Source organism: Callorhinus ursinus, unplaced genomic scaffold (genome assembly GCF_003265705.2).
Source record: "Callorhinus ursinus isolate GAN/ISIS: 27379988/994484 unplaced genomic scaffold, GSC_fseal_2.0 scaffold3, whole genome shotgun sequence".
Classification (NCBI taxonomy): domain Eukaryota; kingdom Metazoa; phylum Chordata; class Mammalia; order Carnivora; family Otariidae; genus Callorhinus; species Callorhinus ursinus.
The window spans coordinates 65,447,629-65,470,955 of record NW_027397065.1 but is presented as its reverse complement, the minus strand read 5'-3'; positions in this window follow the sequence as shown (position 1 = coordinate 65,470,955).

Below are 23,327 nucleotides of genomic sequence, written 5' to 3'. Positions count from 1 at the left end.
TTTAAATAGTCTGTTCTATGGATTTGAGCAAAATAGAAAAGCAGAATAAAAAGGAAGTAAGTTCAGACACTAGGTGTTAAACATTAGGATTGATAAACAAATACACTTTGCAGATGGGTGCAGAACATAGTACAAAATTTTCACAAGCCTACATGCTTCTCTCCTCCATATATAGGAAGGAAAAATTCATAGTATTTATGTAGTTCAAAGATGTTCAAATCAACATCAGAAATTCTCAGAATATGCCAGAAAGATACACAAGGAGCCAGTAACTGACTTTGCTGGAGAGAGGAACTATGGGGCTGGGACAGAGAGGCAGGGGGAAGATGGTTCTCAACATTTGAAATGCCCACACTTGTGCCACACTTTCTCCAAGGTGCTTATCCATGTGAGCTGACGCCTCACTGACCTCCCTCTTTTCCTGATTCTGAGAGCAGTTTCAGTCTGAAGAACACTGCATTAGATGTATATTGATGCATAAGAAATTACTTCCAAACTTAGAGGCTTAAACCCACAAATGTGTTACCCCACAGTTTCTGAGGGCTGGCTGGTTCTGACTCACAGACTCAGGAGGTCACAGTCAAGATGCTGGCTAAGCTGCAGTCTTCAGAAGGCTTGACTGGTCGTGGAATCCTTTTACAAATTCACCTCGTGGCTATTGGCTTTAGGCCTCAGGGTCTTGCCTCAGGTCCTTGTCAGTCTTACTTATGGGCTTCTCCATAGGGCAGCTCACAACATGACATCTGACTCCACTTCTAGGGAATTAGCTAAGAGGCGGAGAGAGTGAGTGACTAAGGTGGAAGCAGCCTTACCTTTTATAACCTAATCTCAGAGGTGATGTACCATCACCCTGTCATATAGTGCTGGTAACACAGATTGACCCTGGTATGATGTGGAGGGGACAATACAAGGGTGTGAATACTAGGAGGAGCGATCGTTGGGGGCCATCTTGGAGGCTGCCTACTGCAAACATCATCTGACACTGTTCTGTATTAATCTTCTCTCCCATTTGCAGTCTTAGTTGCTTGGCAGCAGGACTCAAGTTATATGATTTATTTTTTCCCTAAATGATTTAGAAGTTATGGGAAACCTCATTCTCTCTTGATTTCCTTCACATCTATATAACCTTACTTTAGGGGGAAAGCAAAGTCTGATCCCATGTGTATTAGACTGAAATAGGACACAATGAGGGGACACGGAAGGGTAATCCAAGGCATAATACAGATAAAAAAATTATTTTAAATACTATCACTGTTTGACAAGATAAAATTTTTGCTTTTTATTTTTCAGGTTTTTTTTCCTCATATCTTGAGGAAATCTCCTTTCATGGCCTCCTATATCTGGGTGATTTTCAAGAGCTATCTTTAGACATCTTGATATTAATTATTTACTAAAGATCAAAGTATAAGGCTTCGTGGGGGGGGCAGAATGCTGTCCTAGCAACTGAAAACTTTATCTTGCAAGAACAGCATAATCAGATCTTTTTGGTTATGACCAAACCTCACTGAACACCACTATTGACAATGTTTGCAGCTATTTTAAGACATAAAAGTGAGTTGACATCGAATAATTTGTAAAATGTGCAACTATCAAAATAGTGATCTTTTTTTTTTTCATCTAGTGAAGTGTCTAGGCCTTTTCAGTGTCCTGTGGCAATTATCTTCACTGACTTCTCCAACTCCTTCCTTGTACCATTATGGAAATTTATTTCAAGTATAAGTCCAACTTTTCCCATCTGTAGAATGACATGGGAGTAAGGAGCAACCATATTTTAGTTGCATTGGAAAGAATTTGTTTTCAATTCTCTAACAACAGCAAAAGTAAAAAATTCTGTTTAAAAGAAGAGAAGGAAGAATATTTAAGCAAAATAAGTTACTTTGGATGCTAAATTTACGACAGAGAATGACGGACTCTATAGCTCATGCCTTAAATCAACCAAAACCAACAGGATGCTGATGGAATGAACACAACCCACGGTCCTATTTTCAGTTGTAAGTATCCATTATTGAAGGAGCTTATCCACTCATTATTAAATGTCCTCATATTTTTAAAGCACTTTTACCTTTTTCAAAGCACTTTAAAATTAATTGTCGTTTCACCCACTCAACAATCCAGGAAATTGGCACTTAGAGCTAATTGTTCTATCCTTTATGGTTCCCATGACCCAGAAGCCTTTCAAGTTACCTCTTCTGTTTAGGTCACTGGTTTATGTCAATTAATGGGACTCAAGAGCTACTCTTCTCTGTTCCTCCTGTCTGCATTGACTCGAAATCTTTTCCACTTGATTCTTATTCCTGCCTCTTCTCTGAATAATTTTTAGTCCTCACTACAGTTTTTTTCTGTAATTATTCCTTCTCAGATCATTTTTGCAACTTGAGATGAACTGAGGCCAATCCTTTTGTGTTATTGGTAAGAAATAAATGACCCCCTCAGAGAAACTAAATTAACTACCACCATAGATACCAGGGTCCAAAACTTTGCACTTGTTATATAACTTCCTACTATTAAATAATTATCCAACCTGATGTTATATTTACCCAATAAACTTTTATTCATTTTCTCAGAGCCACTAAGCTCTCTCTTATAAGATTATGGAAACACCAAGATTAATTACCTTGTCAAGAAATAATAATTTTATATAATATTGAGTGACCAGTCTGTACTGAAGAGTACCTTACATGCATTATCTCATTTAACTCCTACAAAAAACACCGTGAGATGAGTAATTTTGTTATCTCATCTTTCAGATGAAGAAATTGAGGCACAGAAGAACTAAATCTCTTGCCCAAACTTACACAGCTACTAAGAAGTATGTTTGGGATCTGAGCCTTCCACCCATGTACCCTCCACCGCTATGCCTCAGTATAAGGACAAAGCATGAACTAGCCTTTACCTTCCACCAAAAGGATTAAATTAATCCAAAGTGGATTAATATACAGTCCCTAGGGTGGGATGGGGTGCAGGGAAGATGTTTATAGTATAACACAGTGGTCTACATTAGTTGGGTGATGGAGATTGTGGAGGAAAAAGTCTTTCATGGGTCAGAAGCAAAATGCTCTTCTCCCACAAAAAAAGAAGAGAGCTGTCAGGATGGAGAGAAGGCGGCTGTATCTGAGATAGGGGAATGACCTTCCTGTAAAGTTGTTAATGAAGACACCTGCCTCGGGGAGTGAGCATTTCCCTCATCTCCACCCTGAATATCACCTTGGTTTTCTTATGACTGCCTGTGAGTTTTTAAGGTATGTACATACACAGTAAGAATGGGAGTGTTTTTTTGTGGGGGGTCTTATTTATATGTATAATTTGCAACAAATGTATGCAACAAATTTGCAACATGCCATCACTTCTGCATTATGAATATAAATATTCCTGTACATATATGTCTTTTATTTTTATATAAACTATCTTTTCCTATAATCTTATGCTGACTCCAAAGGGAAGATGTTTATAGAAGCTCATGAGAGTAAAGACTTTACCTGTATCATTGACCACTGTATTGGCAACTCCTCAAAAAGTGTCAGGCACACAGCATGTGTTCTCTCTCTTTATATATTAAAAATGACTTAATAATTGACTTCTACCAAGGTGGTTGGCTATGATTTTGCCTGTCATGAACAGAAGCTATTTTGGGGCCAGCACACCTAAAACAGTGACCACGGAGATCTGATTGGAAAGGTACCTCTAACAATAGTTTCTTAAATTGATAAAGTGCTTTGTGCATTCTAGAAGACAGTATCAGCCTTGTGTTTCAGTTGGTTTGAGAACAATCTTATAAAAATAGTATTATTATACTTGTTGGATGGATAAAGAAACTAAGGCACAGAGGGTTTGAATGATTTGGCTTAAACCCATAGAGCTAATAAATTGCAGAAAATGGATTAAAAATCAGGGCGTCTAACCTCTACTCTTTTTACAATATGCTGTGGCATGTAATGAAATAATGGAATTTTGACCATCACAAAAGCAAGAACAAGGAATTTGTGGGTCTTTATGTTGTCAGTGGGTTAGAACCAAAAGAATAAAGCACTATAAATGCATTTGCTATTCAAAATTAAGACAGAGGAATAAGAGATATAAAGCAATACTAAACAAAAGAATATGTTTGCTAATTCAAATCCTGGTGATGAATGATGGCTGATAAGTAAACTAGCAAAATATAGTGAGAACTCCCAGGATGTAACACCTAAAAAAACCCCATAAAACTAACATACTAATGAAACCTCAGCATTAGGTTCTTCTGAAAATAATTGAAATGCCTCAAGTGTGAAGATGTCAGCCAAAATGTGCGGGGAAGTCAGAGAAAAGGAAGAAACAAGACAAATGGACTCTTTAGCAGAGATAAATAGAAGATTTAAATATCGGCTTTTAAAAATGAGTACCCCAGACAATTCCCCTGTTCTCCCCAAAGGAAGCTCCCCTGTCATTTTAAGTGAATTCTTATCAATAACTACTTTTGAAAATGGGTTCTTCTGACTGTTAACTTCCTGAGAAAGGGGAAGTCATGCTATTGACTTGGGCCATCAGATATCCACGGAGCCCCAGTGACATGAAGGTGCTGGAGGCACAAATTTCAATCTTTGTTAGCTTTCCAACCTGGATGAGAAATGTTTTCAATTTAAACGTGAAGGAGTTTTTCAGGGGAAACTATCCATAGCATTGTACCATATTATCCTTCTACATTTGCCAATCTTGTATTCATTCACTTGTTAATTCAACAAATATTTATTAAGTGCTTACCAGGTGGCAAGAATTAATGAACACAGCAGACATACCCATGTTTTCATTATGCGGATGGAGACAGAGGTGCCTGTGTGGCTCCGTTGGTCAAGCAGCTGCCTTTGGCTGGGGTCATGATCTCGGGGTCCTGGGATCGAGTCCCATCTCGGGCTCTCTGTTCAGCGGGGAGTCTGCTTCTCCCTCTCCTTCTGTGCACTGTCTCTCTCTCTCACACTCTCTCTCAAATAAATAAATAAGTAAAATATTTTTAAAAAGTGGGGGGAGACAGACAAATCTATACAGCGTAATTTGGGAATATGTTCCATAGGCTACCTTTTCGTATATATTTCATTGTTACCATCTTTATCATAATCATAATAATGATTTCCTTTCATGCCTCTCAAATATCAACCTTCTCGCCAGACTTCCCACCACTATCAGATCTGCAAGATCCTTTTTTCTCACTCTTGTATTTGGCTCAATCTTTAAAATATAGTAAGAAATTTCTTGCATATGTCACTCAATTTAGATTCCCAAGGCTAGTATTGGTCTGAAATTTAACTGGTGAGGAACCTAAACCACCACTCTACATTGGCAATGGACTCCATTTCTCTTAAGATGAATCTACACTCTTGATTTGGTGATGCTTTCATTGTATGGAATTCTAAATTCTATATAGGATCCAGAACTGGGTATCTTGTTTTTCTAAGTGGGGTAAAATTCTAGAAGAAAAAGCTGAGCTGAACAGGATCACTTCTAGGAAGTAAGATTCTAGGTGGGAATGGAAGTAGGTCATTCCTTTTATTAAGAGAATTATGAAACTTTCACCTATTTTCTCTTACTTTAAAAATAAAATAACTTTTAAATTTATTATAAGATATTACAGACAAGCAAAAGAAAGATTTACATGATACAATGGATAACTGCTTATCTCCCTTTCCACTTCCATTGCTTACATAATTCACATTCCCTTCCCTTCCTTTTTCCCATAATTCAGTTACTCCCACTTTGCCTGACTTCAAAAGTACTGACTAGCAAAATATATGAATATATAGTCAATCCTTATTATTCACAGGTTTCATCATATTTGGGAATTTGCCTACCAGCTAAAATTTATTTGTGGCCCCCAAGTTAATATCACCAGTGCTTTTGTAGTCATTCATGGGTATGCAGAGAACAGGATAAATTTTGAATCATTAGACCCCCTATGTTCCTATTTCAGGTTGAGCAGGGAAACTGTGTTTTTCATTTCAGCTCCTAAACTATAAAGAAGAATCCTTTTAGTGGTCTATTTAGTGCTATGCTTTTTGAGTTTTTGTGCTTTTTCTTTGTGGTTTTGCTGTTCACAACAAATTCCAAACATAAGCCTGAAATGCTGTCTAGTGTTCTCAAGTGCAAGAAGGTTGTGATGTGACTTACAGAGAAAACACCCATTAGATATGCTTCATTCAGGTGTGAGTTATAGTGCTGTTGGCCATGAGTTCAATGTTAATGAGACAACATTATATAATAAGTAAGGTGTCTTTAAATGGAAACATACATAAAACAAGGTTATGTATTGACCAGTGGACAAAAATGTGGCCAGAGCCTCACAAGAACCTAACCCTGAATTCTCCCTAGGAGCAATGGTTCGGAATTTGTTAATTCAGTGTTTGTGGTATCTTAGAGAACATAAGTACTGTAAATAATGAAAATTGACTGTACATACATACATATGTTACATGTATATACACACAGATGTGTATGTGTTTGTATATCCATACTTATATTTGTATATGCATGAATCTATATATACATATTTGGGATATATGTGTATATCTCAAAACAGTAAATGGTACCACTGTGCAAAAGCTTAACCTTTTTTTTTAAAGTTTAACTTTTATAAAAATGGCATCATTTCTTTTGAAAGTTATTTTTTTCAGTCAAAATTATATTTATGTAATTCATCCATATTCATCTGTGGAGCTCTGGTTCTTTTATTTTCACACTAACCATTTAATGGATATTTGTTGGGCACCTACTAAATGCCAGGTATTGTTCTAGGTACTAGGGATATCACAGTGAACAAAACAGACAAAAATTCCTTCCCTTACAGGTAGAGACAGACATTATTATCATTTAGATTAGTAAATATTAATCTTTAGTATATAATTATTTCATAATAATTATAGAATATTGTTATAAGTATAGAATACCGTTCTAGGTGCTAGAAATGCAACATTAAATGGTGTGTGTGTGTGTGTGTATGGATGATTGTACAGCATTTACCTTTTTTTATTGATGGCTATTTAAGTCATTTCTGCTTTTTTGCTTTTTGGCTATTACAAACAATGCTGCAGTGAAAATCTTAGTACATTTTTCCTGCACTGCTTGAGCCATTGAACTCCTGTTCCTGCACAGGCTTCAAACATGCTCACTTCTGTCCTATTAAAAAATACAACTTTCTTTCCATTCTGTAGCCCAGTCTAGTCACCGGCTCCCCTTGTCATACACAGGTAGCTTCTCGAGTAGACTACAAGTGTTGTTTACATTTTCTCATCTTCCATCCACTTTTCAGTCCACTTGTTAAGTTTGCACAATGAACACTGTACTGCAACAGCTATTCTCAGTGGCTTATTTGCCAATACAGAGACATCTCTTTTGACCTTATACTATTTGATCACTTTAAGCTGTTTCATATTATTAGCCTTCCTTTTTGCCTTTTTTCCTTGACTTGACTCTATCTTAATTCTCTTCCTACCTAGTTATTCCATACCAGCCTCCTTTGCTGGCTTATCTCCCCCCATGCAACCTTTCATTGGAGATGACTACTGGGTGGCTCGAACAGGTGGTACAAGTGATCTGTCTCTCGCCCTTCCCTCTACCTGGCACACTTTCCTTCAGAGCCTGGATGCAGGATCAGAACCCCTCAGAGTGCAGTGATCTGGGGGCTAGTACCAGTTGGTATAAGGCGCCCCAAATAGTGTTCTTCCCCAGAACTTTGTCCTTTTTTTTTTTTTTGAGGGGAGGAGGAGCAGAGGAACAGGGAGAGACAGACTCTTAAGCAAGCTCCATGTCCAGCACGGAGCCCAATGTGGGGTTTGAACTCACAACCTTGAGATCATGACCTGAGCTGAAATCAATAGTTGGACGCTTAACTGACTGAGCCACCCAGGTTCCCCTGTCCTTTTCCAATCTTCTTTCTCATATTATTCACTCGCTTCATTCAAATACTTTTCATCCTGTTTTTATGTTCAAGGATGAGATCTCTGCTAGATATACATTCAGGAATCATTGAGCTATATATTGTATATATATATACATATATATAGTCATAGAAATAGATGAGATCATTGAGAGAAAGAAAGGGTAGAGAGAAGACAAAATGTTATTCTACTGGGGACCCCACTACAAATGCAGGTCCAGGTGAACAGTATTCATATTATCTTTGAAATTCAGATTATGAAGTTGGCACAGGAAAAGGTAAAGTCATTCATAATTCACTCAACAAACACTTTCTCAATATTTGAAAGATATTTGCATGAAACTATATTTACAAAGATGATAGATCGATGATAGGAAAATGCAATCATCTGGACATCTGAGAAAAACATCACATGTGCTATATTGGACACCTATGGCTCTGCCTTTTTGGCAACACAGAAAAAATTCTCCCCCGCATCCTCATTGTTAGGATTAAAGCCAAGTTCATACATCGTGGTCCTCTTTCCTGATTACCACTGGGCGATGGGCACTTGATCTAAGCTGAGCCATTGGGTCATGAGTTCTTTACCCAAATTTGCCTAGTGAATAAATTCTTGGTCTGTGCCCACCTTTTGTCAGTGGAGTATGAGAAGAAAAACCTGAACTCATTGGTAAGAATCTACTGATGATGATACATAAGAGTCTAGTAATACTCCATTTATTTCAGCACTGTAAAAAATATCAAAATATTTGACTTACCCAAATATGCCTTAAAATCCATCTGTGTTTATTTGGTCATCTCTAATGTGTCTGGAACCTCCAGTGACCTTCTATTGTTAGGTTCATGAAGTCACCTCCAGGTCCAGAACAACTCCTTTTGCATTTATTTCCTTTCCCAAAAATCTTACCCTAGAAACACAGTCTGCTTTTCCCTCCTTCTGTAATGCTGACCTGAGTCATTCTATTTCTTGGGATTCTGACTTCAACTCTATTCTGGACTATTGGGTACAGGCAGACATACTTTCTCTAGTTTCTAATTTTCTTTTTTACCTTGGAAAAAGGTACAGCATAACCAGGCACAATTAAACCCATTAAGACAACATTTTGTAGGATTACTGTTTATGTTTTTTACACAAGCATAAAAAGCAGGTCACATAATTTATAATGACACCTGGAGGGGTGCTTCAACTCAAGACATTTTAAAGGCAACAAAATAGAACTCTGTTGGTTTTCTATCTTTATGGTAAACTTATGCTGAATAATTATGTTTAACATACATTCAAAATAATAGTCATTTGATATTAATTTATAATCCCCTCATAGGCATTTGTATATTCATTCACCAACTCAAGAGCTCTCTTAACATGAAGAGAAGTACATTTTTTAGATTGAGTTCTCTACAAATGTTCTTACAACTACCTTGTGCTCTAATCTACGAGGACAACAAATTGGTGAAGACACTTAACTTAAGAAAATAGTGTCTGCGATTTTTCTGGTCTGAGTTTCATTGATCTTCTTTGGATTCTACACTATTCTCTGCTCCCACCAAACTGCAATGGCATGTTCTTCCTTACTCAGAGCCTTTGCAATGACCTAAAAAACATTCCTAGACTTTGCTTATGCACTTGTTTAAAATTATTCTCCTTTGTGTAAGAAGAGTACCTTTGGCGTCCATCCTGAGTGCTTTGGACAGAAACCATAAAGGGGGCTGTTTCCAATGAAAACATCATTAGACGTTCTCTTGGAGCAGAAGCTCAGGGCTGGAACGGTCAGAATTTTTGAAGCTATTGTAGTATAGACTAGACAAGTACACAGGTCTTTTGTCTTTTATGAATTTTCTTACTAGTCATTGTGGAGAAACAGCTAGACTCTGAAAAACAAACTGAGGGTTCTAGAGGGGAGGGGGTTCAGGGGATGGGTTAGCCTGGTGATGGGCATTAAAGAGGGCATGTTCTGCGTGGAGAACTGGGTATTATGCACAAACAATGAATCATGGAACACTACATCAAAAACTAATGATGTAATGTATGGTGATATACATAACAATAAAAAATTTAAAGATAAAAAAATCAAAAGCAAATTCTCATACTATAGGAAGTTACAGAATTTCATGCATTTTACAAAATTTTTGTAGCTATGGTTTATTAGTTTTACTCCCTGCATGTCATAGCTAGAACTGCCCTTTAACTTCTGCTGCCTGTTTTATTCCCGAAGGCAGATTTCATAAAATATTAATCCTCCTTCTGACTTTCATTATATGGAAGTACACATCGAATTAAAGAAGAACAATGGGTATAAACCAGTTCACATGCAGTTGTTTCAAGGAGTTTTTTGCACTTCTGAGTACTTCTGTAGGGTGTCTGGGTTTTAGCTGACAACACTGGGAATAGTTTAGGGCAGAATTTCTCACAGCCTTTCACCCAGGTACCTTAAAAGATGTGAGAATTAACAAATACCCAGTAAATCTATAGAAATAGCCCAGAAGACCTCCCCACCATACACAGACATTTGTATATTCATTCACCAATTCAAGAGTTCTCTTTACATGAAGAGAATTATAGTTCTGGATTGAGTTCTCTATAAATGTTCTGCAAACTAGCTTGTGCTCTAACCTAAGAGGACGAGATGCAATACATAAGGAACCTGGGCCTTATGTTAGATTGTCTTGGATTCAATTTGTGGCTCTTTAACTGGCTATGTGTGTGGCCTTGGACAAGAAAAGTGAATCTCTGAGTTTCATGGAGTTTTAATAATATCTTATTCCATTGGGCTTCTGTGAGGATAACATCAGCAAAATGAAAGTTATTATACCTAATATAAAGCATGGTGTATTTTAAGAACTCAGTAATTATTAGGTTCTTTTCTTTTCGTTTTTCTCAGAACTTGAGAAACCAGAGGTAAGAACAGCACAAAAGAACAGATGACTCTGCTAACTTAATAGGTGCCAAGAAGCAAAAGTGCCCAATGAATCATTTTATTTAGTAAATCCACTTACTAAAAAGATATTCAGAATTCAATTTATGGAGCAAGACTCTCTGAATACCCAATTTATGCTCTTCTCCATTAACTGTCAAGTGAGATTGGTATCACCCACCACTATCGAATAATCAGAGGGAATTTGGTTCAGAGCTTTTAGACAAGCCTCTACCTATTTCCCTGAAGTCATGTTTGGAGTGGAAGTCCAAAAAATATTTTTACTTTCAAAAGTCAGAAATATATATAAGGTTCAGCATACTTCAGAGCCTCCCATGGAGATGCTGATGCAATAGGACTAGAGTTAGGTCCTGGGATCTGTGTTCTTAATTCACACAGGTGAGTCTCATTCAGATAATCCTTTGGTCATATTTTAATAAACAGCAATATTACAGTATCTGCTGACCAGGTTAGGAGCAATATGACTGACGGCATCTTGGTCATGACTTTCACTGAAAGATTATTACCTGGTATGCTGCCCATGAACCTTTGCCATGAATTAGGAAAGTTTTCCTTGTAGGGTTAAACACATTCCCCAAATTGTGGTCAACTCCTTTATATGTCTTCTTGTTTAGACTTAGTAAAGCAGATTTTTATCCCTAATAGGAATGGGCCTCATTCAATCAACTGAAGATCTGGCTAGAACAAAAAGGCTGAGTAAGAGGGAACCTCTCTTGCTTGAGTGCTTGAGGTCGGATATTGGTCTTTTCTGGCCTTCAGACTCAGGCTGAAGCCCATTGGCTCCTCTTGGATCTCAAGCTTGCTGATTTTCAGACTATAACATATCATCAGCTCTCCTGGTTCTCAGGCTTCCGACTCTGACTGGCACTACACATCAGCTCTCCTGGATCTCTAGCTTAACAATGGCAGATCATAGGACTTCTCAGCCTCCATGATCATCTGAGTCAATTCCTTCTAATAATCTCTCTCTCTCTCTCTCCCCCCTCATATCTTTCTCTCTGTATGTATGTGTTGTGTATGTATGTGTGTGTCTGTCTCAGAAGTGGGATGACATACTCCAAATGCTAAAAGAAAAAACTGTAAACCAAAAATACTATATTCAGCAAATGATGGAGAAGTAAGGCCTTTCCAAATCTGCCTTACAAGAATTGCTAAAAGGAGTCCTTCAAGTTGAAAGAGAAATTTAAAAAAAACACCAATAATAAAAATCAATAAAACTAAGTTTTTTGGAAAGATAAACAAAATCAACAAAAGTTTAGCTAAGTAAAAAAGAAAGATTCAAATAAATAAAATCAGAAATGAAAGAGGAAACATTACAAATGACACCACAGAAATACACACGACCATAAGAGACTACTAGGAACAATTATATGCTAACAAATTGGATAAGCTAGAAGGAATGGATAAATTCCTAGAAACATACAATTTACCAAGATTGAATCATGAAGAAATATGAATGGACCTATAACAAGGAGATTGAATCAGTAATCAAAAATTTAGTGTATAGAGATAAAAGAGAAGCCCAAGACCAAACGGCTTCACTGAAGAATTCTACCAAACATTTAAAGAAGAATTAACACAAATCCTTCTAAAACTCTTCCAGAAATTTAAGATGAGGCAGTACTTCCAAACTCATTACTAGCATTACCCTGATACCAAAATCAGACAAAGATACTATAAGAAAACTATAGAACAATATCCTTGATGAATATTAATACAAAAGTCCTCAACAAAATACTAGCAAACAGAATTCAACAACACATTGAAAACATTCTACATCAAGACCAAGTGGAATTTATTATTGGACTGCAAGTTTAATGTACCACACCACATTAACAGAATGAATGCAAAAACAAAAACAAGACAAAACAAAACAAAAACCATATGACCCTCTTAATCGATGCAGAAAAAGCATTTGACCAAATTCAACACGCTTTCATGTGAAAAACACTCAATAAGCTAGGAATAGAAGGAAAATATGTCCACATAATAAAATCCATATGTGAAAACCCCATAGCTAACATCATACTCAAGTTGAAAAACTGAAAACTTTCTTTGTAAGACAAGTCAAGTGCTCTTGCCACTTCTATTCAACATAGTCTGGATGTACTAGCCAGAGCAATTAGGCAAGAAAAAATAACATAAATCATTCAAATTGGAAGGAAAGAAGTAAAATTTTCTCTGTTCACAAATACTATGATCTTATATGTAGAAATCCCTAAAGATTTCATACACAAAAAAATCTGTTAAAACTAAGAATCAGATTCAGTCAAGTTGTAGAATACAAAATCAACACACCAAAATCAGCTTGGTTTCTATACACTAATAATGAACAATCCAAAAAGGAAATTAAAACAATCCCATTTACAATAGCATCAAAAAGAATACAATAATTAGGAATAAACTTAACCAAAGAGGAGAAAGACTTGTACACTGAAAACTACAAAACATCACTGAAATAAGTTAAAGACGGGATGCCTGAGTGGCTCAGTCAATTAAGTGTCTGCCTTCGGCTCCAGTCATGACCCTGGGATCCTGGGATCAAGCCCCACATTGGGCTCTTTGCTCAGCGGGGAGCCTGCTTCTCCCTCTGCCTCTGCCTGCTGCTCCCCCTGCTTGTGCTCTCTCTCTATATTGGACAAATAAACAAAATCTTATTAAAAAAAGTTAAAGACATAAATAAATTGAAAGATGTCCTGTGTTCATGGTTTGGAAGACTTAATATTGTTAAACTGTTCATACTATCCAAAGCAATCTGTAAGTTCATGCAATTCCTACCAAAACATCAATGGTATTTTTTTCAGAACTAGAAAAAACACCCTAAAATTAATACAGAATCTCCAAAGAACAAAAATAGTCAAAACAATGAAAAATAAAGTTGAAAAACTTAAACTTCTTGGTTTCAAAACATATTGAAAAGGTATAGTAATTAAAACAGTATGGTACTGGCATAGAGAGAGACATATAAACTGATTGAACAGAATAGAGAGCCTAGAAATAAACTCTCATGTATATGGTAGAATGATCTTTGACAAGGATTCTAAGACTACACATTGGGGAAAGAATAGTCTCTTCAACAAATGGTGTTGAGAAACTGGATATCCACATGCAAATGAATGAAGCTCAGCCTTTACCTTACACCATATACAAAAAGCAACTCAAAAGAGATTAAAGATCTAAACATAAGACCTGAAACTATAAAACTCCTAGTAGAAAACACAGACGGAAATCTTCATGTTATTGGATTTGGCAATGCTTTCTTGGATATGAAACCAAAGGCACAGGAAACAAAAGCAAAAATAGACAAATGGGACTACATCAAACTTAAAGAGTTCTATACAGCAAAGGAAACAATCAACAGAAGGAAAACGCAGCCTATGGAATAAGAGAAGATATTTGTGAACCGCATACCTGATAAAGGGCTAATATTCATAATATATTTAAAAAATTCCCACAACTCAACAACAAAACTCTGAATAATCCAGTTTAAAAATGGGCAGAAGAACTGATTAGACATACAAGTGTCCAAGCATATGAATAGATGTTCCACATCATTAGTTATCAGGAAAATACAAATCAAAAAATGAGACACATGCAACACTTGCTATGATAGCCATTATCAACAAAACAAAAGAAACCCCAGAAAATGATAGGTATTGGTGAAGATGTTGAGGCATTCTAACCCTTGTGTACTGTTGATGGAAATCTGAAACGGTATAGCCACTATGAAAAACTGTGTGGAAATTCCGCAAACAACTAAAGTACCGTATGGAATAGTAATCCAACTTCTGTGTATCTATCCAAAATAATTGAAAACAGGATCTCAAAGAGATACTTGCGCACTGATTTTTTTAAAAGATTTATTTATTTTATTTTAGAGAGAGAGAGAGAGTGCATGAGTGTGGGGAGGGGCAGAGGCAGAGGGAGACAATCTTCAAGCAGACTCCCCACTGAGCATGGAGCCAGACCGGGGTCTCAATCCCATGACCCATGAGATCATGACCTGAGCCCAAACCAAGACCCAGATGCTTAACTGACTGAGCCACCCAGGCGCCCCTGCACACTGATGTATATTGCAGCATTATTCATAATAACCAAGAGACTGAAGTTACCTAAATGTCCACCAATAGACGAATGGAATGAACAAAAATTCTTGTATGTATTTTGAATGTTTTTGGCACATAAGTGTATGTTCATATACTTTATACAGTCTCTCTCTCTCTCAATATCTAGATTTATATACTGATACATTTAGGTATATATCTTCTCTCCTATCTCATCTATCATGTATCTCTCCATCATCTATCATCTATCTTAAAAAAATCTTAATGGAATAAATTCATAAAGTGGCTTTGTGAAACTACTCCCACTCCCTAAATAATCTTCTGTCAACAGACTGGACATTTGAATGCAGCAACTCTTTCTGCTTCTCTAGAGAAGCAAATGTTTGTTTTACAAGAATCTGTTAACAGACTAATATTATTGTTAGTAAGAGTGGATCACTTTGGCATCAATAATTTAGCCATTTGTGCTTTCAGCATTGCTTGTAGAAAAATGGACTTGACCTTTGTCTGAGCGCTGCTGAATCAGACCTTTTAAGGACTTCTCACTTATCCACTCCCAGTTGCAGTTCCATATCATGCAGCAACTTCATTATCTTTAGAATGGAATCAGCACTCTTACATACAGAGCATTTAATAAAGGGAATGAAGAGAGCAGCTGAAGCCCTATCCTGGTGGAACTTCTGGAAGGCATGGAGATCTTTAATATGCAAACATTTAACCTCCACCAGCCTCACTGTGGGACCTGACCAGAGGCACCTTTGGATGATAGGTGATCTGTGTACTTGTGAAAACTACCTATCTGTCCTAATTTGTTTCTCATATATTTACTTATTTGAAAATTTCTAATAAAATTGCTGTCTTAAAATGGAATAAAAATGAAAGTATCTTAGGCTTACAAAGCCAACAAAGGAAACCAATAAATTGAGCTGTCTTGAGTGTGGAGAAATGAGCTTAGATAATCCATTTGGATGTCATGAAAAAGAAGGCGAAATGAGAAAAATAAAAATCAGAACTTTGGTTGTATCCGTGTGGCTCTCTTTAAAATATTTTTAAAAATCAGTAGTATTTAAATGTATTTAAATGTTGATTGTACACATTAAAGCCCTCAATGCAGGGCTCTCCTGGTATCCCAGGGTACTCTCCTCAGCTTTGAACTACAGAGATGACTAGGAATGAAAATCTAAAGTCAATTTGCTTTAACAAGATAAGAATGTCATTTTTTAACTTTGCTCACAATATATTGAGATCATAATTACTTTTAACATTTTCTTACTTGTATTTAAAGTAAGTATCATACTTACCCTTTTTGTACCTTTTCTCCCATAATTCTTTCACTCTTAATTTTGAGAAGAAAACTGAGAAAAGCCTTTTTTCCTAAATACTATTTATTTGTTAAAGAGCAGTGAATGAAATTCTTCAATTACTATAAAGCAAGCAGTTTGAGGATGTGAGGGTGGACTGATGTCTAGGTAAAAGTTATTAAACTTCAATCAAAGAAAGAATATAAAACAATGGATTCCCATGAACTTTAATCACTGTTTAAAGCCTAGCTTTGGGTAAGTCAACTTGCTGATGGGGAGAAATGACAATGTCACTGATGGACGAAGTACCTAGAAATATGCAAAATCATTATCTATTTACTTTACTTAGAAAGTAATGTAAGCAAAATTATTCCTGGGCAAGGGCAGATTAGGGGAACTAACCTTTACTGGACATCTACTTTGTGCCAGATATACTACACCTGCCATTTCATTTGATTCTCAAAAGAAATCTTTAAGGTAGGTATATTACAACTTCCCTTTACATATAAGGAAACAAACTAAAACTAGTGAAAAGCTTTTGTAGATGAGAAGAATTAAGTAACGGGAGGAACAGAGTTTTATTACTGCAGAATTAATTATCTTTATAGAATGCTGTCATTTAAAAAAATCAGAGAAGGAGTGCCTGTCTGGCTCAGTCAATACAGCATGCGACTCTTGATCTCAGGGTTGTGAATTCAAGCCCCATGCTGGGTGTAGAAATTACTTAAGTAAACAAATCTTTAAAACAAATCAGAGAGGAGTGCCTGGGTGGCTCAGTTGATTAAGAGTCTGCCTTCGGCTCAGGTCATGATCTCAGGGTCCTGGGATTGAGCCCTGCATCAGGATCTTTGCTCAGCAGGGAGTTTGCTTCTCCCTCTGCCCCTCCCCCTGCTCATGCTCTCAATCTCTCTCTTTCTCTCTCAAATAAATAAATAAAATCTTTTAAAAAATCAGAGAAAATATGGGAGTTAAAAAGTATTTGTGAGCACTGTGTATAAACATTTATAATGTATGCTTTGGTCAAGCTTTTTTTTTAATTTAAATTCAAGTTAGTTAACGTGTAGTGTAGCATTGGTTTCAGGAGAAGATTTAGTGATTCATCACTTACATATAACCCCCAGTGCTCATCCCAACAAGTGCCCTCCTTGATGCCCCTTACCCATTTAGCCCATCCCTCCATCCACCTCCCTTCCAGCAACCCTCATTTTGTTCTCTATATTTGAGTCACCTATGGTTTGTCTCCATTTTTCCTTCCCTTCCCTTATGTTCATCTGTTTTGTTCCTTAAATCCACATATGAGTGAAATCTTATGATATTTATCTTTCTCTAACTGACTTACTTTACTTAGCATAATACACTCTAGTTCCATCCACATTGTAGCAAATGGCAAGATTTCATTTTTTGTTTGATCACCTAGTAATATTCTGTTGTATATATATACCACATCTTCTTTACCCATTCATCAGCCAATAGACATTTGGACTCTTTCCATAATTTGGCTATTGTGGATAGTATTGCTATAAACACTGGGGTGCATGTGCCCCTTTGAATCACCATTTTTGTATCCTTTAGATAAATATCTGGTAGTACAATTACTGGGTCATAAGGTAGTTCTATTTTTTTTTAAGATTTTATTTATTTATTTGACAAAGAAAGACAAAGCAAGAGAAGGAACACAAGCAGGGAGAGTAGGAGAGGGAGAAGCAGGCTTCCCGCTGAGCAGGGAGCCTGATGTGGGGCTCGATCCCAGGACCCTGGGATCATGACCTGAGCTGAAGGCAAACGTTTAATGACTGAGCCACCCAGGTGCCCCTCTATTTTTAACTTTGTAAGGAACCTCTGTACTGTTTTCCAGAGTGGTTCAGTTTGCATTCTTACCAGCAATGAAAAATTGCTCCCCTTTCTCCGCATCCTCGCCAACATCTATTGTTTCCTGAGTTGTTAATTTTAGCCATTCTGGCAGGTGTGAGGTGGTACCTCATTGTGTTTTTGATTTGTATTTCCCTGATGCCAAGTGATGTTGAGCATCTTTTCATGTGTCTGTTAGCCATCTGGATGTCTTCTTTGGAAAAGTGTCTATTCATGTCTTCTGCCCATTTCTCAACTGGATTATTTATTTTTTGGATGGTCTAGTCAAATTTTATTGAAATACTAGAATTCTTGACTCTTAAATTTTCACTTCCAAAACCTTCAAATTTGTGGCTTTTGAAATTGCAGCGAGAGGTTTTTAAAGAACTGCACAGAACTAAAATGAAGTCTTCCTGACTGAACTTCAGGAGAAGCATTTGGCGTGAACTACAAACTGGACAGATTGGTTTTCAGGCATAGCAGGATGAACTAAAGACTGAGGGTTTAATGACTTGGAAGGGGTTTGTTGTAACTGAGGGAGAAGGAAAGTTTGCCTGAAGTAAACATACAGAGTTGGGGAGGCAGAGATAAAAGTAACCTAGAGACCTAGACTCATTCTTTCAGAAGTTGTCAACATCAACACTGGGGTAGAGATGGCTCAGCTGTCGTCAAGAGAGTATGAATAGCCACCCACCTTCCCACCTGCCATACAGTGCTGTTGACCATCTTCTTAAGGTTCCTACCAATGCCCAGTGCCCTTCCCCACATGGGGAAATCTTGGGGTGGCCAGGTACAGATGCAGGAGCATGCTCAGTGGTAGAGCAGGAACTCATGCCTTCTCTGAGTTGGGCACACATTTGCTGGTTCATGACAGTCATCCAGAGAATTCCTGCAGCCACGCATGAAAAGCAAGGAGATGAGAATCATAACACACCCCACATAGCAATACTATCCACATAACACACTAAGAGCTCTCTCTTAGTCCCTGTGAAGGCTTCATCAAGACCAGCCTTGGACATATCACCATAGCTCAATCTCCCAATACCCCCAAACATAGAATGATAGAAGTGTGAGGACACAGAAGAGTTCTTGTTTTTCTCGACCACTCTACCTCCATGCCTAGGGAAATACAATGTGTACCCTGGTAGGGTTGGACCAGAGCTTTTCATCCTTCTCCTCAGAAAGGAGGATAGCTTTGCTTACCCTTTCCTTTCTCAGGGATCCTGAGAGACAGGAGACGTTAGTGGGCAATAGTGCACCCCCACATTTTTTATAGTTTCATCTGCTGCTGCTGAAGAAGATTCTACAGGGCTTCTTTCCTTCTATCTGCCTTCTTGCTCCACAAGCATAAATCTAGGAAATTAGCCAGAGTCTGGAGCAGATATAAATTCTGTGATACACAGTCCACAGATTAGGATTTGACCAAGAGGTTAGGTGGCCAGAGCCAGCATTTGGAGAGCAGATATTTTCCCCAAGCTTAATCCAGGGCTGACAGGCAGAATGAAAGGCAAATTTCAGACTCCTAGCCCAGGACTGCTGGTCCAATAAGAATGCATTCATTCCTTCAGAGGGGGAGACGAACCATGAGAGATGATGGACTCTGAAAAACAAACTGAGGGTTCTAGAGGGGAGGGGGATGGGTTATCCTGGTGATGGGTATTGAGGAGGGCACGTTCTGCATGGAGCACTGGGTGTTATGAACAAACAATGAATCATGGAACACTGCACCAAAAACTAATGATGTAATATATGGTGATTAACATAACAATAAAAAAATTAAAATTAAAAAAAAAGAAAAAGGCAAAAAAAAAAAAAAGAATGCATTCATTCCTGATTTACCTTAAAGGGATTAAAAAGTACAGTACACAGTAAGTCTCTTTTGCAAGCCCAGACATAAAAGATTTAAAATGTCAATACAGGGGATAGCTTTAAAAATTATCACTGCTGAAGTAAAGAAAAATGTTTCCAGGTATTTCCATAACTTTGCTATCTGGTGAGCTAAGTAACCAAAAGTCTTTGGTTCTCAAAGTATCAGAAACATAGATGAGCCTAATGCAACATGGTTTTAAGTAATAGCCTCAAATGACTTCTATTCCAAAGGGTATTCAGATGGCCAATGCAAAAGAAATAGTCCTGCTTTCTGTAATATTGGTCCAAGAAGGGCCACCACCAGCCTAGAAAGTGGGTTTGTATGGTTTAGAACACGGTGCCTCCTCTGGATGGAGGCTGCCAGTGCCGTAGCTGGTAAGGGAGGGAAAAAAAGCTGGATTTCAGCTTCTAACCGCCTTGGCCTCAGGGCAGTTGAACAGCTGTATACAGCAGCTCTGGTTAGACGAAAATAGTTAAAAGCCTATTTTCCAGTGGATGAGACCTAGTTTGTGAGTCTCAAGAAACAGGTACACTTTGCTGTGTGAAGAGCTCTCTCTTAGTCCCTGTGAAGGCTTCATCAAGACCAGCCTTGGACATATCACTTAAATACCCTGGGTCTCTAGTTCTCAAATACTTTCTCATCCTAACTTTCAAAAATATTTTAAAACTTAAATATTTATCTAAGTGCCCCCAAGAAGAGAGTCAGGGCCAATGCATGGGCTTGCAGGCTCCTGATCAATTATTCATTCACCGCTCAACAAAGATTTCACAAAATGGAATTTGTATCCATTCAGGTAATTTACTTGGTTTTCAAAGACAAATGAGACTCCTTTGAAGAAGGCTGTCACACAGATTTTACATTTCAGATGTGTCACCTTTGGTAATGTGTTTATAAATCACAGGGGAGGATGTAGTCCTCCCACCACCTGGAATTTCAAGAACACAAGAAGCAGCTGAATGTGGAAAGTACAAAATCAATTTTCAAGGTAAAGTGAATAGATGTGTAGCTAATTTTTTAAATAGTTCCTTAGGGAGACTTTTTTTTCTCCCTACAAAATAATATATACTCGGGGCGCCTAGGTGGCTCAGTCGTTAAGCGTCTACCTTTGGCTCGGGTCATGATCCCAGGGTCCTGGGATCGAGTCCCGCATCGGGCTCCCTCCTCCACGGGAGGTCTGCTTCTCCCTCTCCCACTCCCCCTGCTGTGTTCCCTCTCTCTCATTCTCTCTCTCTGTCAAATAAATAAAATAAAATCTTAAAAAAATATATATATATATACTCATTGCAAAATATTCAGACAATACAAAATATAAAGGGTAAAAAGGATCCCTTTTGCTAGTGTTCCCAAATGCCACCCCTCTCACCAGAGGAAGCCACTATGAGTAATTGATTGTTTATTTCTAAATTTTCTTCTAAGAAATTATACCCGCAGATATCTATATACATGCCTTTAGATACTATTCTTAAGTAAACTTTTTAATGAAAGTATAACACACACTTGTAAAAGTAGGCATATCATAATTTTATAGCATAATGAATTGCTACAAACTGAACATCCCAATATAACCACCATCTAAATCAAGAAATAAAACATCAGCAGCACCTTAGAGGTCCCCCAAATGTCTCTTCTCAATAATTTTTGTACATAAGTGCAATCATTAGATACACATTTTTTGCTGTTTAGTTTTTCCAAATAATAATTTTTATGCCAAGAACATATACACTTATTATACCACTGTATAATATTCCTTTGTATGAGCTTAACATAAGTTATTTAACATTACCCTATTAATAGACATTTAGTTTATTTAAATGACCTTGTATAAAATTTTAAGCTCAGAGTTTTTAATTCTTTATTTTATTGAAATAAAAACCATTCTTTCTGATCTTTATTTTAAAAAAAACTAACAACAGTTTTTCAAACATAAGATTGCAAAAATCCAAGCATTGAAAAGGGCTTTCCAGGGGGCATCCAAATCTTCTTCTAAGTAATCTTTTCAAATATTATTTAATGAGAATGCAAGAAAATTATTTTAGTTCCTTGTCCCCTAATCTCTCCCAAGGACAGGTGTGACTGCAGGGCATGGGGAAGATGTTATAGTTTGAATCCTAGAGCCAGCATTTTCTGGGAAAAGACTGATTTGTAGCACTTGCCAATTTCTGTCAATACTCTCACCATGACTAATTTCAAGTGATTAACTTGACCTCACTAAATGTAGTGTTGGGAAAAGAGGCAAACATTTAGCTCTACGAGCTGCTGCAAGGGGGTTCCAACACACCACTGTCTGTGGTCTGAGGTAATATAGTACCTACATCACTGCCTGAAAAGGAGTCAAAAGAACCATGAATGAACTGTAGTCAAAAAAAAAAAAAAGTAGTGTGAAAATCTGAAATAACAGCCAAAAGTAAAGAGAAGTAAAGAACTGTCTTGGGTATCGCTTTGAACAGGACTGGAGTGTTCAAGAAATGCCTTTTTGCTTTAATCAGTCACATAACGCATGGCATGTAAGTAGTTGAGCTGGCCACCCAACACATAAATATTAACATTTTATCATTTAACAATTGTTAGTTAACAATCATTAGTAAATATTAACATTCTATCAACATAACAATCATTAGTTAATGTCCACCCAACATGTAAATATTAACATTCTATCAACACAACAATCATTAGTTAATTAGTTAATATGTATATGGTGGAATTTTCCTTCTTGCCTGCAATAGTCAGTGGGGAGAAAAAACATCTCACAAAAGAACCAACAGAAATCGAGACAAGGCAACTAGATAAAGCATCGCTCAAAAGTAACTGCATTTAGTCAAGACAATTTATTTTGTGCCTATCTCATACCATGGACTTTTCTTCATATTCAGGGGAACTGGTCAACAGGAAAGAGAAAGTTAATAGAGGAGAGCTTTAAAAACAAAACAAGGTTGGGTAGGGGAAGAACGCCCATTATGCATCCTAACATTGAAAAGCAAATTCTAGAGACAGTGAGGCATGGTGGGTGGAGAGATCCGAAGGTCTTTCGAAGACATAAAATCCAGAGCCATAAAAGACTGATAAAATTGATCACCTAGATAAGATTTTGAAATTACAAAAATATATTGTCGACTAACTAAAATAAACTGACAAACCCAGATATCTCGCACTGTAAGGGTCAGTCCCCTCTGGGACCCTCTCGCTAACCACATTGGTTTTCTATTACTTGCCTGCAGGAATGCGCTAGGGCTGCCACAACTGAATACCACAACCGAATACCACAACCGAATGCCACAACTGAATACCACAACCGAATACCACAACCGAATGGGGGGGGGGGCTTAACAACAGAAATGTCTTTTCTCACAGTTCTGGAGGCTGTAAGTCTAAGATCAAGGTGTCTGTTGAGGCCTCTCTCCTTGGTTTGCAGAT